This window comes from Pongo pygmaeus, chromosome Y (genome assembly GCF_028885625.2).
Source record: "Pongo pygmaeus isolate AG05252 chromosome Y, NHGRI_mPonPyg2-v2.0_pri, whole genome shotgun sequence".
Taxonomy (NCBI): domain Eukaryota; kingdom Metazoa; phylum Chordata; class Mammalia; order Primates; family Hominidae; genus Pongo; species Pongo pygmaeus.
The window spans coordinates 13,251,311-13,266,846 of NC_072397.2; the positions used below are offsets into that span (position 1 = coordinate 13,251,311).

General features: G+C 43.6%; 1 pseudogene; it reads left to right on the plus strand.

Annotated features, from left to right (window-relative positions):
* Positions 1–9,435: 9,435 nt before the first annotated feature.
* The window catches only part of LOC129025832 (RNA-binding motif protein, Y chromosome, family 1 member B-like), a 28,444-nt pseudogene continuing 22,343 nt past the window's right edge, over positions 9,436–15,536 (plus strand).

Genomic DNA, 15,536 nt, shown 5'->3' on the forward strand with positions numbered 1-15,536 from the left:
CTAAGGTCACTGACAAATTTGCATTCTGTCTCAGTAACTCTGAAACACCTCGTTATTTCTAGTTTCAGGGTCTTGGTGTTTTTTAATGTTTAAACTGCCAAGGGTGTCTCTGTGATTTCTATGTATGTTTATGTTTATTTATTTTGTATGTTTATTTCTCTGTGTGGGTTTGTATCTTTTCTCTGACTCCACCTATGTCTCTGTCTGTCCAATATGTTTCCACACTGCCTGTGTTAATTTGTACACACCTATCTCTACAACCGTACTAGACTTTGTATCTGTGTCTTTGAACACCTATCACTCTCTCTCCCTTCCTTATTTCCTTTCCTTCCCTTACACCCCTCCTTTCATCCTTCCCTTCCTTCCCCAACCCCCCTCTCTCCATCTGCATCATCTATCTTCCAATCCTCTGTCTGAATTTAGTTTGTAATTCTGAATCTGTCAGCAGTGGCATCAGATTATTGTTTGCATGGCTGGATGAAATTCCTGTTATAAAGAATCTCAGCTGAAAGAGAGGAATTCTTTTTGTAAGCCATAATTAACCATTTATTTCAGGCTTATCTAGCAAAGACAGTGTTAAAAAAAATAACTGGGTATTACAGCAAAGCCAAAAGTCACATGGATCTCACTCATCCCACTAAGTATATCCAATAGGTAGAAAAGTGAAAAAGTGGGTTATGCCTGTGTTCTCCAAAGTGGAATGAGAACTTTCAAATGACTCTGTCAGATCATTTTCTAGGAGGCAGCTATAGATCACAGATAAAGTGTTATGTAAACACAAGCTCAGTGATGAAATGAAGAAAATGTACTTCTTCCTACATTTTTATTTTGTATTATCCTTTTAACAAACATTGTGTATACAGCATTTTTTCATGACATATCATAAACTATTGTTTATTGAACTCATATCTGAGTTCTTCATTGTGTCAACAATGTCAAAGAATCATGATTCGTTATGACCTGCTACAGATAAGTGATGTGAAATAACAAAATGAGAGTGTACAGAAAAAAGGGCAGATTATGATCTCAGAACCTCACCAAGAGGTTCAGGTGAGGTGAATGCATGTCAGGGATTCAGGAAAAGACACTTATTACTAAGGGTTTTGAAGCCAAAGGAAGTACTCTTTGTACATTCATGTCTTTTAACTCATTTGGGGAGTTTGGTGAATTATTATTTACATGTTCTCTCTGCCCTTTCTCATTGTTCTCCCCATCTGTGGCTGTTATGTGAAAGCTGGTTCCTTTCATCGGATCATATAGGCTCTGATGATGTTTTGTTTATTTTGATTCTCCTCACACTATATTGTTTTAATTTGCATAATGTACCTCTTATTTTTGTTTGTTTGTTTTCTGAGAATGGGTCTTACTCTGTCTCCTAGGTTGGAGAGCAGCACCAGGATCTCAGCCCACTGCAGCCTGGACACCCCACTCCCATGTGATCCTCTCAACTCAGACTCCCACATAGCTGGCACTACAGATGCATGCCACCCCTCCCAGCTACATATTAATTAACTAATTAATTACTTTTTAGACATGGACCCATGTTGCCCCAGGCTGGGTTGGAATGCCTGAGTGTAGGCAATCCTCCCACCTCAGCCTCTGAAAGTGTTGGGATTACAGGTGTGACCCAGGGCCCTGGAATGGCTTTTTGAATTTTTTGCTTTCTCCTTCTGCCCGCTCACGTCTTCGTTTGAAACATGCAGTTAAGGTTTCCATTCATGGACTATAGTCTATGGGCCTGTGATTTCTATCTTTCATTGATCATCTACATTGGGATTTATTTTTATTTTTATATATATTTTTTAACTTAACAAACTACGTTGCATTCTGTCCTGTGTCATGAAAAAGACATTGATACAGGTGGAAAATAAAAGCACTTCTTTATAATAAAATATTTTATCAACATTGATTCTCTTAAGGCATTTTAAAAATTGTATGTTTATTTTTTAAATTGACGTGAAATGATACATATTTATAACTTACAAGGCGATGTTCAAAAGTTCATGTATGTTATGCACTGGATACACCCAGCTAATCAACACATACATGACCTCACATACTTGTCATTTTTGTGGTGATAAAACTTCACATGCACTCTCTTAGAATTTTTTAGAGAAAGAATGTGTTTTCACTAGTTATAGTCAGCATGCTTTAGAAAAGGTTTTTAACCTATTCCTCCTTTCTAACTAGAAATATGTATTCTTGATCCAACATCTCCTCAGTGCACCCTCTTCACTAAACACCACCTCAACCATTGGAGTCACTACCTCTGTGAGGTCTGCTTTTTAAATTTCATATAGGAATGAGGTCATGTGCTATTTGCCTTTCTGATACTTGGCTTATGTCACTTAGCAAAATGGCATGCACGCATTCACCAGATTCACACGCATTGTCATAACTGGCTGGATTTCCTTCTTTGTTATTGCAGCCCATTTTTCCATTGTGCATATATGCCCCATTTTTTATCCACTCATCAACTGAGTGATACTGAGATTGCTTCCGTATTTTGGCTATAGCAAAAATGTAAAGAGTGCAGCAATAATTGCATGGGTGCACGCACCACTTCAACATACTGTTTTGTGTACTTATGGGTGTTCCCCAGTATTCTGATTTGCTGGATCATATGGTGGGTGGTTCTACTTGTAGATTTCTGAAGCCTCTTTCTACTTAAATAAAAGCCATGAGACTTCTTGTCATGCCTGCCATAAATTACATTCTCACCAAAAGTGTGCAAGAATTTCCTTTTCTCTGCATCCTCACCAGAAATGAATTTTTTTTAAAATCTTTTGGATAATAGGCATTCTGACTGAAGTGAGATGAAATCTCATTGTGGTTTTGATTTGCTTTTTCCTAATGGATTAGGGACAATGAGTGCGTTTTAATATGTCTTCTGGGCAACTATATGTCTTTGTTTCACAAAACGTATTCACATCCTTAGTCCATTTGTTTTCATGCTATTGAGTCGTTGGAGTTCCTTATGTATGGTAAATATTCACCCATTAACAGATCTATGGTGACCCAATAATTTCACCCATCTTGTAGGATATCCCTTCCCTCTGTTTAGTTTCCTGTGGAGTGCTGAAGCACTTTAGTATGATATAACCACATTCTCTATTTTTGATGGTATTTACTGTGCTCTTGCAGTGACTTTGAGACCATCATTGCCCACACTCATGTCATGGAGCTTCTTCTTTGTGATTTCTTCTGGTATTTCTATCATTTCAGGTCTGATAATGGAGTTTGGTGAGAAATAATCTACTTTTAAGATCCTTCATGTGGATATTCAGGTTTTCCCCAACGTAGTTTATAGAAGATATTTGATTTTGCGTTGTGTGTTATTGCTTCTTTGGGAAAAGGTCATGAGCTACAAATGCAGTGACTTAGTTCTGGGCCCCTATTGTTTTTCGTTAGCTCAAGTCTCTGCTTTTCTGCCAGTGCTGTTCTATTTTGGTACATAAAACTTTGTAGTAGATTGTGAAGTTAGGTAGTGTGATGCCTGCAGCTTTGTGCTTTTTACTGGATTGCTCTGTGTCTTCAGGATCTTCTGCCATTTCATAGAAAATTTAGGATTCTCAGATTGTTTTTCTATGAAGAGTGGGTCATTGATATTTTTACAGGCATTGTATGGAATCTGTAGATCCCTAGGTAGTACTGATGTCAATGCCATTTAGACAATATGTGTGTTTGTGTGCACATTCTCAGGACAAAGGGACACTGGGTGTCCTCACCAATAGTGAGGTGGGCCTTAATGCCCAGCCAGATGGCCTTCCTGGACACACACAGAAGGTCCCCTTCCATTTTACCATCTGTTCACATTTCCTCCCCTATGAGCCCTGTGTGGTCCTCCAGATTCCCTGTGCATTGGCATGTCTTTTCTGGGAGTGGGCAGGGCCTGAGTGAATGAGGATGGCAGAGGGGAGAAAGCATGTCAGGGAAACCTGGGGTCATCGTAACAGAAAATGATGGGCTTGGGAGAGCCAGTCTTGGAGAACATAGATGCAGGCCTCTGCAGGACATCTGCATGGAGGGTCAGAAGGCCCTCGCTGAGTGCAAGCTGAGCCCTAAGTGGTAGCTGGCCTCAGGACAGAGAGGGGGAGTCAGCAAGGGATGATGAGACAGCTACCCCTTGAGCCTCGCTTCTCACCCACTGACCTTGGACACTTATGCCTCTTAGGCAGCTTAAGGATCCCTAATCCTGAAATGTGGGTGTTACAGTTCCCTGATGGCCATTTCTCTGCCAGCCCATGGATGGCCTGGGATTGCTCACTGCAGTCACCTTCCTGAGGCTTGGGTTCTCCCTGTGGGGCACAACTCCAGGAACCAAAGGCTTCTCTCAGTCCCCAGCCCTAGACTGCTCACCTGGCCTCCTCTCTGTTCACTCTCTAATGGCCTCCCTCCCTTGGGAAGTGCTGCAGGAAATTGAGCCACAGGCCCTGGCTGATGATCTAGGGGACTGCAGAAGTGGGTACAAGACAGGTCAGGTCATGGCTCAAAGCCAATTCCCCAGATGCCAAGGAATGACCAGCAAGGTCCCTTACCATGATGCCCCACCACAGCACCCACCTCAGCAATCCTGCCAGAACCTGGGCAGTCATGGTCAGCCAACCAGATGCAAAAGCTCAGGTAGGAGGTGTACTGCCTGCAGCTGGAGGCTTGACCTTCATGATCCCACAACCCCTGGACTGCAGTGGAATGAGACACCCTGTATCCTGGAGAGAGGGGAGTCAGAAAGGCTCATGCCAGACCTACCCTCCCACACACAACCTCCCCTACCATGCTGGGGGACACTCCTTACCAAGGATGCCAACTCCTGAATGATCACGTCATTGTGGAAATATAGGTTGTGATGAAAAGAAAACTTCATCCTGCTGCTGGTACCCGGGATGGCTGAGTTCCTTCCCCTACCTGGCCAAGAAGGAGAAAAAGCATGGACTTAAAGGATCATTTCATGTAGCTGGGCTGAGGTGACCTGCTAGCTGGGGTGAAGCATGCATTTCCCCTTCCCAGCAATCCTGCTGAGACACCTCTGGGCCCCAAGGGAACCTCAACATGACCCAGACATCGGACCCCTCCTGCAGACCCAGTTTCCTTATCCTGACCTGCAAATCCATCATGTAGCTTAGCAGGACTTCATCATCATTTGTGATCACAGACAACTTGGGTGTGCCGCACAATCTGCATCTGGTCAAGGAGCCACCAGATGATTGGGTGGGTGTGTAAGGAAACACCCTGCAACTTTGCAAGAGCATGGAGAGTGTGGGGCAGGGTATTCCCCAGGACTTTGGCCTGGCACCTTCCCTTCCAGGTCCTCTGTCTCTGTCTGGTGTGCGGGGCACTGTCACGGCTGTGGTGGTCTTGGCGGCAACTGGAGGCAGGCCCAAACAGCTTGCTGTTACCAGGGGCAGGAACAGAAGAAGTGGCCAGGGGGTCAGAGGTGGGGTGTTGTGGGGTGAGGTGGCTACTTTCTCAGGGCTCCTGAGCTGCAGGAGGCCCTCATGTGCTGGGTGCTGGACAGGCTCTGCTGTCTGGGTGTGTGGTCTGCCCTTCTCCTGGTCTCCCTGAGGGATGGATATGTCCACCTGATGGAACAGCTGTATGTAGAAGTGGCTGCAGGGCTGTGCCTGGCTCTCCCCATGTAGCTCAAGTGTTTTCATCAGAGGTTATGTATGCTCAGGGCCTAAACATCTTTGGGAACAGTGCCGGCATAGGGAAGAAATCATGTCTGGGGAGCTGATGACTGCCTTGCAGAAGAAATGGCAACCCAGTACATTGTGAACCTGAGTCTTGAGCACCTTGTGTTTCTGGGGTGAGTCTGCTGGACACAGGCACGGGGTGCAGGGGTAGTTCCATGACTGGCATGGGCATGCAGATTCCCTTTCCTCCAGGGACTTTCCCAGTGAAATGTGTCCTTCAACTTTCTGCTGTTTATGAACAGTCCTTTGCGCTGCTCTTCTCCTTTGTGTGTGCTGTGCTTGGCTTCCTGTCCCTACCATGTGCCCTGAAGGCACCTGCAATCAAGCTGCCCTTCTATCTGCATGAGCCTGTCCTTTGTTCCCCTCATTGTCCTCATGTCCTGAATCCTGGCTGACTTCCGGTACTCACCAGCTTGTTTCCCTCAACCCTGCTCCCGGGAGCTTGGTGCCCACCCACTGCTGCCAGCCATCCCGAATTGGCAGCTTCAAGGATATGGCTCTGGCCCAGAAGCAGGGGATGCCCTATGGCCTGGGGCATTCACGGAGCCCAGCTCCAAGTGAAGGATGTCCAGCAAGTCCATTGCCAGCCAGGGCGTACTGGGGCCAGGGCCAGGCTGTGCCTGCGGGTCCTCCTGCTGCTGCTCCACATTGGCCTCCTCCTTGGCCACCACCTCCATCTCTGATGTCATCCCCCAGTAGCATACTTCTTCCCCTAGGGTTGCCTCCCTGCTTTGCGCACAGGCCTCTCCTGCAGAGCCTCCGCCTTAACATGGTGCTCTCCTCGAGGCTCCCACAGACCAAGGACTGTGCCACCCACCCCACACCCCCAGAACCCCTCTACTCTTGGGTCAGCTCCCGGAGAGGCCCACGGGGCTTGCGCTACTGAGAACACCTACGTGAATGCAGGGTTCCTGGGGAGCCCCGCAGGGCCTGCAAGCCTGCCACACACTCACCATGGGGCCCAGATACCCAGCAGGATTGGCTGTGCACAGTAGCCCTGGAGTGGGAAGCTGAGGCTCTGTGCTTCCAGAGCCCCGCTAGCAGGCACCAAGGCTACTGCTGTGCTTGAGGGACCCTCTGCATCAGCAAGGCACTGCAAACGGTCATTGGATTAGCAAGCATGGTGGCTGGATTCCCGTGTGCCCAGGGCACAGGATAAGAGGTCCTTTGGAATGCCTCTGTGAGTATGCCATCCTCAGGGAGGAAGCATGGAACTCGGAGTCTGTATTTGCCTAGACATGAAAGAGTCGTTGTGGGGTTTCAGCTTCTGGTGCAGAGGAATTCCACCCCAGCAACGTACCAGTCGACTTTCTTCCCATGGACCTGCCCTGCCCCACTCCCTCCAAGCCATCGCCACCTTGCCCAAGCAGGCAGCGCTGGTCCCTCTTTCTCCCTTCTGGATCGGCAATATTCAGTACTATCGGCATAGCCTGTCTAACGAAGTGAGATGTTTCATGCGTTCCGTGTGGGTCAATGTTGTGCCACATTCAGGATGCCGTTTAGGGTGTAAGTCTTCCATGCCCACATTTCCAAAGGTCTCACAGTCCGCGTGTGCCCGAATCCACCGCCGCCCGGCACAAGCTGCAACTTATTACCACGGAAGGATGGAGCTGCAGGCCAGCCAGGGGTGGGGCATCTCGGGAGGTGCCTACCACTCTTGCAATAACTGGCTGAAGCCCACCGCCCTGGCAATGATTGGCCGCTGGAAGTAGGTGGGATTTCTGGGCATGGCTTCTGGTGTCCTTCCAGCTCAGGCCAGCTCCAGATGTCCTTCCCGCAGTTGGCCCTGTGGTGACCCAAAGCCAGATGCATACGACCTGAGGGCCGGGTGACCCTGAGGTTTTTTGTCCTGCAGAAAAGAACCTGTAATTTCTGTTTCTCTGGACAGGTTGGCTCTCGGCAAGAATAGAAAGCAAAGGTTTGGGATTTTATCTATAAAAGGGGATGGGTTTTCTATGTATGGGTGTTGAATTATGGGAGGATACAGTGGGGAGAGAACATCTAAGTGCTATTAAGAAACTCATTTTTGTTAAACTCATTGATTTTTCTTGAGGATTCTACCTTTAACTGTCGGACATGTCCGATATGTGGGCAAGTTGTGGGAGATGGTGCTAAGGCAACATTGTTTTCATGTGCACTTTTTATTAAAGCAGTTTTTCTCTGTAAATGTGGTCATAATTCAAAATACGGGCAATAAACTTAACCACTGCGATTAAAAACTTATACTTTTAGTCAGTACATGTCACATGTCTGATTTGCTTGTCAGGAATTATCAAATTTTGACATGAATTGTGTTTCTTTAGTGTATATAGAAGTCTGGGGTCATAAATAATCTCAGTTTAAATTTGCCTCTGTAAAGCCTGTAATTGTCTCCTTCCTTGTATGACAGTATTTGAAACAAGATTCATGTATCTCTGGCACAGTAAATAATTTAAACTGAATAAGTGGGCGTAATCTAGATAAATGGAGTTAGCCTAAAACAGGAACAAAATAGATGCGCTTAACTATCCATTAACCTGGCACACGGACTTACTCTTGTAATTCTAGCATTTTGGGAAGTGGAGGTAGGAGGATGGCTTTAGTTCAGGAGTTGGAGACCAGCCTGGGTAACATAATGGACTCCTTTAATCTATTGCCATTTTCGCATCAGGGACCGGTTTAGTGGAAGGCAATTTTTCCCTAGACAAGGGTTGTGCAGGGGAAGAAGGTGTCGAGATGGACACGTTTGGCAGTGGGGGCTGGCTGCAGGGCCCAGAGGGGCACGTGGTGGGGCGGGGCTTCCTGTGGGAGCAGTGTGACAGAGGACAGGTGGGGCAGCGGGGCTGCCATGGGGGCAGGGTGGGTCAGCAGGGGAATAGAGAGGATGGTTTCCAGATAAAACTGTACCACTCAGCTCATCCTCAGACATTACATTATCCATAGACAGGTATTACAGGTCATCCTCAGACATTACATTCAGGCCACAGATAGATACAGGTTGAAGGCCAGGGTTTAGGGATCCTTGACCTATTGTATATTTCAGATCACTAAAATATGGTAAAATATTTAAAATGTTCTTCCCCAATAATATTTTAATTAGCTTGATTTAATCTTTTATCAAAATCTTATGCTGGGCATGGTGTTTCACCCTTGAAATACCATCACTTTGGTAGTCCCAAGCGGACAGATCACTTGAGCCCAGGATTTGGTGACCAGCTTGGGCAATATGAGGAAACTTGTGTCTATTAAAAAAACACAAAAATATTGCCCAGCTCTGGTAGAAAGTCCCTGTAGTACCAGCTACTTGGGAAGCTGAGACGTGGGATGATCAGTTGAGGCTGGGTGGAGGAGGCTGCAGTGCTCAGTGCACTTTGGCAATAGGAGATATACATCTCAAGAAAGAAAATACACAAAACATCAAACTGTACCTCATAAATATACAGTTTTAAAATAAAATTGTTTAAATGGGGGCATCATTCATATTGTAACTTAGGAAAATTATAATAGCTTTTATTATCTAATTTTTAGAAACAAGATTTTGTCAGGTACATATTAAAATGCAGCATTTGTCCACGAAGTCAGTGCTCCTTGTGCTCTGTGTGTTACAAATTTTACATATTGAAATTAAGAAATATTAAAAAGATGTCAGCCTTTGGAAGAGAATTTTACTTGAGTTTTCAACACAGTGTGTAATAAAATTTTATCTTTTTAGCTTATTTATTTTTATCTAAGTATAGATAATTTTTTTACCTTTTACACCACAATGGTAGAAGCAGATCATCCTGGTAAGCTTTTCACTGGTGGCCTAAATAGAGAAACCAATGAAAAGATGCTTAAAACAGTATTTGCGAAACATGGTCTGGTATCAGATGGTAACTCTTAAAACTGTGTGTGTGTGTGTGTGTGTGTGTGTGTATTTTCATATATATATTTCAATATGTATATTTAAAATATGTATGTTATATATATATGTTTTGAAAATATATATATTTCAAAGTTCATTGTATACATACATTAAAATGCCTTATCGATTTTAAATTCTTGTTTTGAAGTATCTATTTGATTTTTGGAAAATTCTTATAGCAGCAGGCGAAGGGTATGTGGTAAAGATCACCTACTACTTAGAAAGGAAAATGAGTAAAAGTAAATGTGTTATGGAGTTAGAGAACAAACTGGAAAAAATAGGCTGACTATAGGGGTGAATTAGTATTAAGAATCATAGTAGTGATGTGAAATGCAATTATTTTTTGGTTTCATGTAACTTTCAGATGGTTAGTACCTTGGTGAGTCCATTATATGAATTTAAAATGTTTTTATATATTTTAGTTCTTTTGATGAAGGATTGAAGCAGCAAATCTCCAGAGGCTTTGCGTTTGTTCCTTTTGAGAATGCTGCAGATGCTAAGAAGGCTGCCATAGATATGAAAGGAAAGGTTAAATGTCGCTTATTAATAATATTCTAACTCTGTTCTTCAATTAACAATATTTCTAGGTCTTTTTAATATTACTAACTTTTGAAGATAGTAGAATACCATATGAAGCCATCCTCTTCTTTGTGCTATATACATGCAAGTGTAGTTGGAAGGGTATTGGAATTAACATTACATAAATTAATATATGGTAATCTTTTTCTATGTTTGTATTTCAATATGAGTGTAAATAGATTTTTACAGGTTTCAAAGAGCTTTAAAACTTATAAGGAGCCCTCATGTAAATGAAAGAGATAAGTCGACATTTATTAAATGCTATTAATGTAATTACTTCCAACTCATGGAAATACTTCTATAGTATAGTCAAACTGTGGATAGATATCTAGACAGACTCACAAGAAAGAAAGATTGTCTCCCATTTTCTGAAAATCATTCTTAAGAAAGTATATTTAAATAAGACCTTTATATTTAAGGAAGTGTTAAGTACTTGAAAATAGAAAATAATGTGAGAACTTTGAAGTTGGATAATAGAAGAAGTAACTGGCATTTTTGCCCCATCCTTGCTCTTTTCTCCTAAGGACATTTTTTTTCCTGTCACTAGAGTGATTTATGTAATATGAATACGTAATTACTCATTTCCCCAGTGTGTTTAAGGACTTGTTTGATCCAGCCAATGGTCTCTTGTCCTATTGAGTCTTAAATCTGGGATTGCGTGTTAACTAAAGCTTTAAACTTTCATGTAATTCAAGTATCTATTGAATTCCTTTACATTGTAGTCAAGATCATTCCATTATGGGCCCTTTAGAGCTTTTTTGCTGTGTAACATTATTCCAATCAGGCCGGGCGTGGTGGCTCACACCTGTAATCCCAGCACTTTGCAAGGCTGAGGCGGGCAGACCATGAGTTCAGTAGAACAAAACCATCATGTCCAACATGGTGAAATTGAACCCGGGAGGCGGAGGTTGCAGTGGCCAAGATCATGACACGACACTTCAGGCTAGCAACAGAGCAAGACTCCATCTCAAAAAAATAATAAATAAAAATAATAATAAATAACATTATCCCAATCTGTTTTTAGCTCCTGTTCCTCTTTACGCTATCCCCATAATGCTTTTTTGGACTTCTTGAGGATTGCCCCTCCCTGTGTAAGTCCCAAAAATAACAATTTATGCTTCAAAAACAACTTAGATTTCATATTTTCTTCTGCATTGCATATCGTAGGTATGTTGTACTCACTGTACCATGTATTAATCTATTGATTGTGAAATTGTATATAGTACATATTTAAGTCTTCCTAGTTGCTTTTATTTCTGTGACATCTAGCACACTTCCTGGCACATAGCAGAAAGTACATTTGTATTCACCCTTATAAATTAGTATTTTAAGCTGTGGTAGAAACTAAGAGTAGCTTTTGGTTCATGGCTTTGTGCTACGTATGGAGATAATCTTGACTTATATATATAGTAATCTATGATAATTTCTTTGTTTCTCTCTAGTTTTCAAGCAAAAGAGCAGGTAATATGTGTAGAGTTCTTGTTTGTATGCTTATTTGTTTTTTAACACAGAGTCTCGCTGTGTCGCCAGGCTGGATTGCAGTGGGTCGATCTTGGCTCACTGCAACCTCTACCTCCTGGGTTCAAGCGATTCTTCTCCCTCAGCCTCCAAGTAGCAGGGACTACAGGCACACACCACCACGTCCAGCTAATTTTTGTACTTTGAGAAGAGACGGGTTTTCACCCTGTTGGTCATGATGGTCTCTATCTCTTCACGTCGTGATCTGCCTGCCTCGGCCTCCCAAAGTGTTGGTATTACAGGCGTGAGCCACCGTGCGCAGCCAATGTTATTTCTAAATTACTTCGTCTCGGGAGGAGCCAAGATGGCCGAATAGGAACAGCTCCGGTCTACAGCTCCCAGCGCGAGCGACGCAGAAGACGGGTGATTTCTGCATTTCCATCTGAGGTACCGTGTTCATCTCACTAGGGAGTGCCAGACAGTGGGCGCAGGTCAGTGGGTGAGCGCACCGCGCGCCAGCCGAAGCAGGGGCGAGGCATTGCCTCACTCGGGAAGCGCAAGGGGTCAGGGAGTTCCCCTTCCAGAGGTGACAGACTGCACCTGGAAAATCGGGCCACTCCCACCCGAATACTGTGCTTTTCCGAGGGGCTTAGGAAACGGTGCCCCAGGAGAGTATAGCCCGCACCTGGCTCAGAGGGTCCTACGCCCACGGAGTCTCGCTGATCGCTAGCACAGCAGTCTGAGATCAAGCAGCAAGTCGGCAGCGAGGCTGGGGGAGGGGCGCCCGCCATTGCCCAGGCTCGCTTAGGTAAACAAAGCAGCCTGGAAGCTTGAACTGGGTGGAGCCCACCACAGCTCAAGGAGGCCTGCCTGCCTCTGTGGGCTCCACCTCTGGGGGCAGGGCACAGACAAACAAAAAGACAGCAGTAACCTCTGCAGACTTAAATGTCCCTGTCTGACAGCTGTGAGGAGAGCAGTGGTTCTCCCAGCACGCAGCTGGAGATCTGAGAATGGGCTGACTGCCTCCTCAAGTGGGTCCCTGACCCCTGACCCCCGAGCAGCCTAACTGGGAGGCAACCCCCAGCAGGGGCAGACTGACACCTCACACGGCCGGCCAGGTACTCCAACAGACCTGCAGCTGAGGGTTCTGTCTGTTAGAAGGAAAACTAACAGAAAGGACATCCACACCAAAAACCCACCTGTACATCACCATCATCAAAGACAAAAAGTAGATAAAACCACAAAGATGGGGAAAAAACAGAGCAGAAAAACTGGAAACTCTAAAAACCAGAGTACCTCTCCTCCTCCAAAGGAACGCAGTTCCTCACCAGCAACGGAACAAAGCTGGACGGAGAATGACTTTGAAGAGCTGAGAGAAGAACGCTTCAGACGATCAAATTACTCCGAGCTACGGGAGGATATTCAATCCAAAGGCAAAGAAGTTGAAAACTTTGAAAAAAATTTAGAAGAATGTATAACTAGAATAACCAATACAGAGAAGTGCTTAAAGGAGCTGATGGAGCTGAAAACCAAGGCTCGAGAACTACGTGAAGGATGCAGAAGCCTCAGGAGCCGATGCGATCAAATGGAAGAAAGGGTATCAGCCCTGGAAGATGAAATGAATGAAATGAAGCGAGAAGGGAAGTTTAGAGAAAAAAGAATAAAAAGAAACGAGCAAAGCCTCCAAGAAATGTGGGACTATGTGAAAAGACCAAATCTACTTCTGATTGGTGTACCTGAAAGTGATGGGAAGAATGGAAACAAGTTGGAAAACACTCTGCAGGATATTATCCAGGAGAACTTCCCCAATCTAGCAAGGCAGGCCAACATTCAGATTCAGGAAATACAGAGAACGCCACAAAGATACTCTTCGAGAAGAGCAACTCCAAGACACATAATTGTCAGATTCACCAAAGTTGAAATGAAGGAAAAAATGTTAAGGGCAGCCAGAGAGAAAGGACGGGTTACCATCAAAGGGAAGCCCATCAGACTAACAGCAGATCTCTCGGCAGAAACCCTACAAGCCAGAAGAGAGTGGGGGCCAATATTCAACATTCTTAAAGAAAAGAATTTTCAACCCAGAATTTCATATCCTGCCAAACTAAGCTTCATAAGTGAAGGAGAAATAAAATACTTTACAGACAAGCAAATGCTGAGAGATTTTGTCACCACCAGGCCTGCCCTAAAAGAGCTCTTGAAGGAAGCGCTAAACATGGAAAGGCACAACCGGTACCAGCCACTGCAAAATCATACCGAAATGTAAAGACCATTGAGACTAGGAAGAGACTGCATCAACTAACGAGCAAAACATCGAGCTAACATCATAATGACAGGATCAAATTCACACATAACAATATTAACTTTAAATGTAAATGGACTAAATGGTCCAATTAAAAGACACAGACTGGCAAATTGGATAAAGACTCAAGACCCATCAGTGTGCTGTATTCAGGAAACCCATCTCACGTGCAGAGACACACATAGGTTCAAAATAAAAGGATGGAGGAAGATCTACCAAGCAAATGGAAAACAAAAAAAGGCAGGGGTTGCAATCCTAGTCTCTGATAAAACAGACTTTAAACCAACAAAGATCAAAAGAGACAAAGAAGGCCATTACATAATGGTAAAGGGATTAATTCAACAAGAAGAGCTAACTATCCTAAATATATATGCACCCAATACAGGAGCACCCAGATTCATAAAGCAAGTCCTGAGTGACCTACAAAGAGACTTAGACTCCCACACATTAATAATGGGAGACTTTAACACCCCACTGTCAACATTAGACAGATCAACGAGACAGAAAGTCAACAAGGATACCCAGGAATTGAACTCAGCTCTGCACCAAGCAGACCTAATAGACATCTACAGAACTCTCCACCCCAAATCAACAGAATATACATTTTTTTCAGCACCACACCACACCTATTCCAAAATTGACCATATCCTTGGAAGTAAAGCTCTCCTCAATAAATGTAAAAGAACAGAAATTGTAACAAACTGTCTCTCAGATCACAGTGCAATCAAGCTAGAACTCAGGATTAAGAATCTCACTCAAAACCGCTCAACTACGTGGAAACTGAACAACCTGCTCCTGAATGACTACTGGGTACATAACGAAATGAAGGCAGAAATAAAGATGTTCTTTGAAACCAACGAGAACCAAGACACAATATACCAGAATCTCTGGGATGCATTCAAAGCAGTGTGTAGAGGGAAATTTATAGCACTAAATGCCCACAAGAGAAAGCAGGAAAGATCCAAAATTGACACCCTAACATCACAATTAAAAGAACTAGAAAAGCAAGAGCAAACACATTCAAAAGCTAGCAGAAGGCAAGAAATAACTAAAATCAGAGCAGAACTGAAGGAAATAGAGACACAAAAAACCCTTCAAAAAATAAATGAATCCAGGAGCTGGTTTTTTGAAAGGATCAACAAAATTGATAGACCGCTAGCAAGATTAATAAAGAAAAAAAGAGAGAAGAATCAAATAGATGCAATAAAAAATGATAAAGGGGATATCACCACCGATCCCACAGAAATACAAACTACCATCAGAGAATATTACAAACACCTCTATGCAAATAAACTAGAAAATCTAGAAGAAATGGATAAATTCCTCAACACATACACCCTCCCAAGACTAAACCAAGAAGAAGTTCAATCTCTGAATAGACCAATAACAGGAGCTGAAATTATGGCAATAATCAATAGCTTACCAACCAAAAAAAGTCCAGGACCAGATGGGTTCACAGCCGAATTCTACCAGAGGTACAAGGAGGAGCTGGTACCATTCCTTCTGAAACTATTCCAATCAATAGAAAAAGAGGGAATCCTCCCTAACTCATTTTATGAGGCCAGCATCATCCTGATACCAAAGCCGGGCAGAGACACAACCAAAAAAGAGAATTTTAGACCAA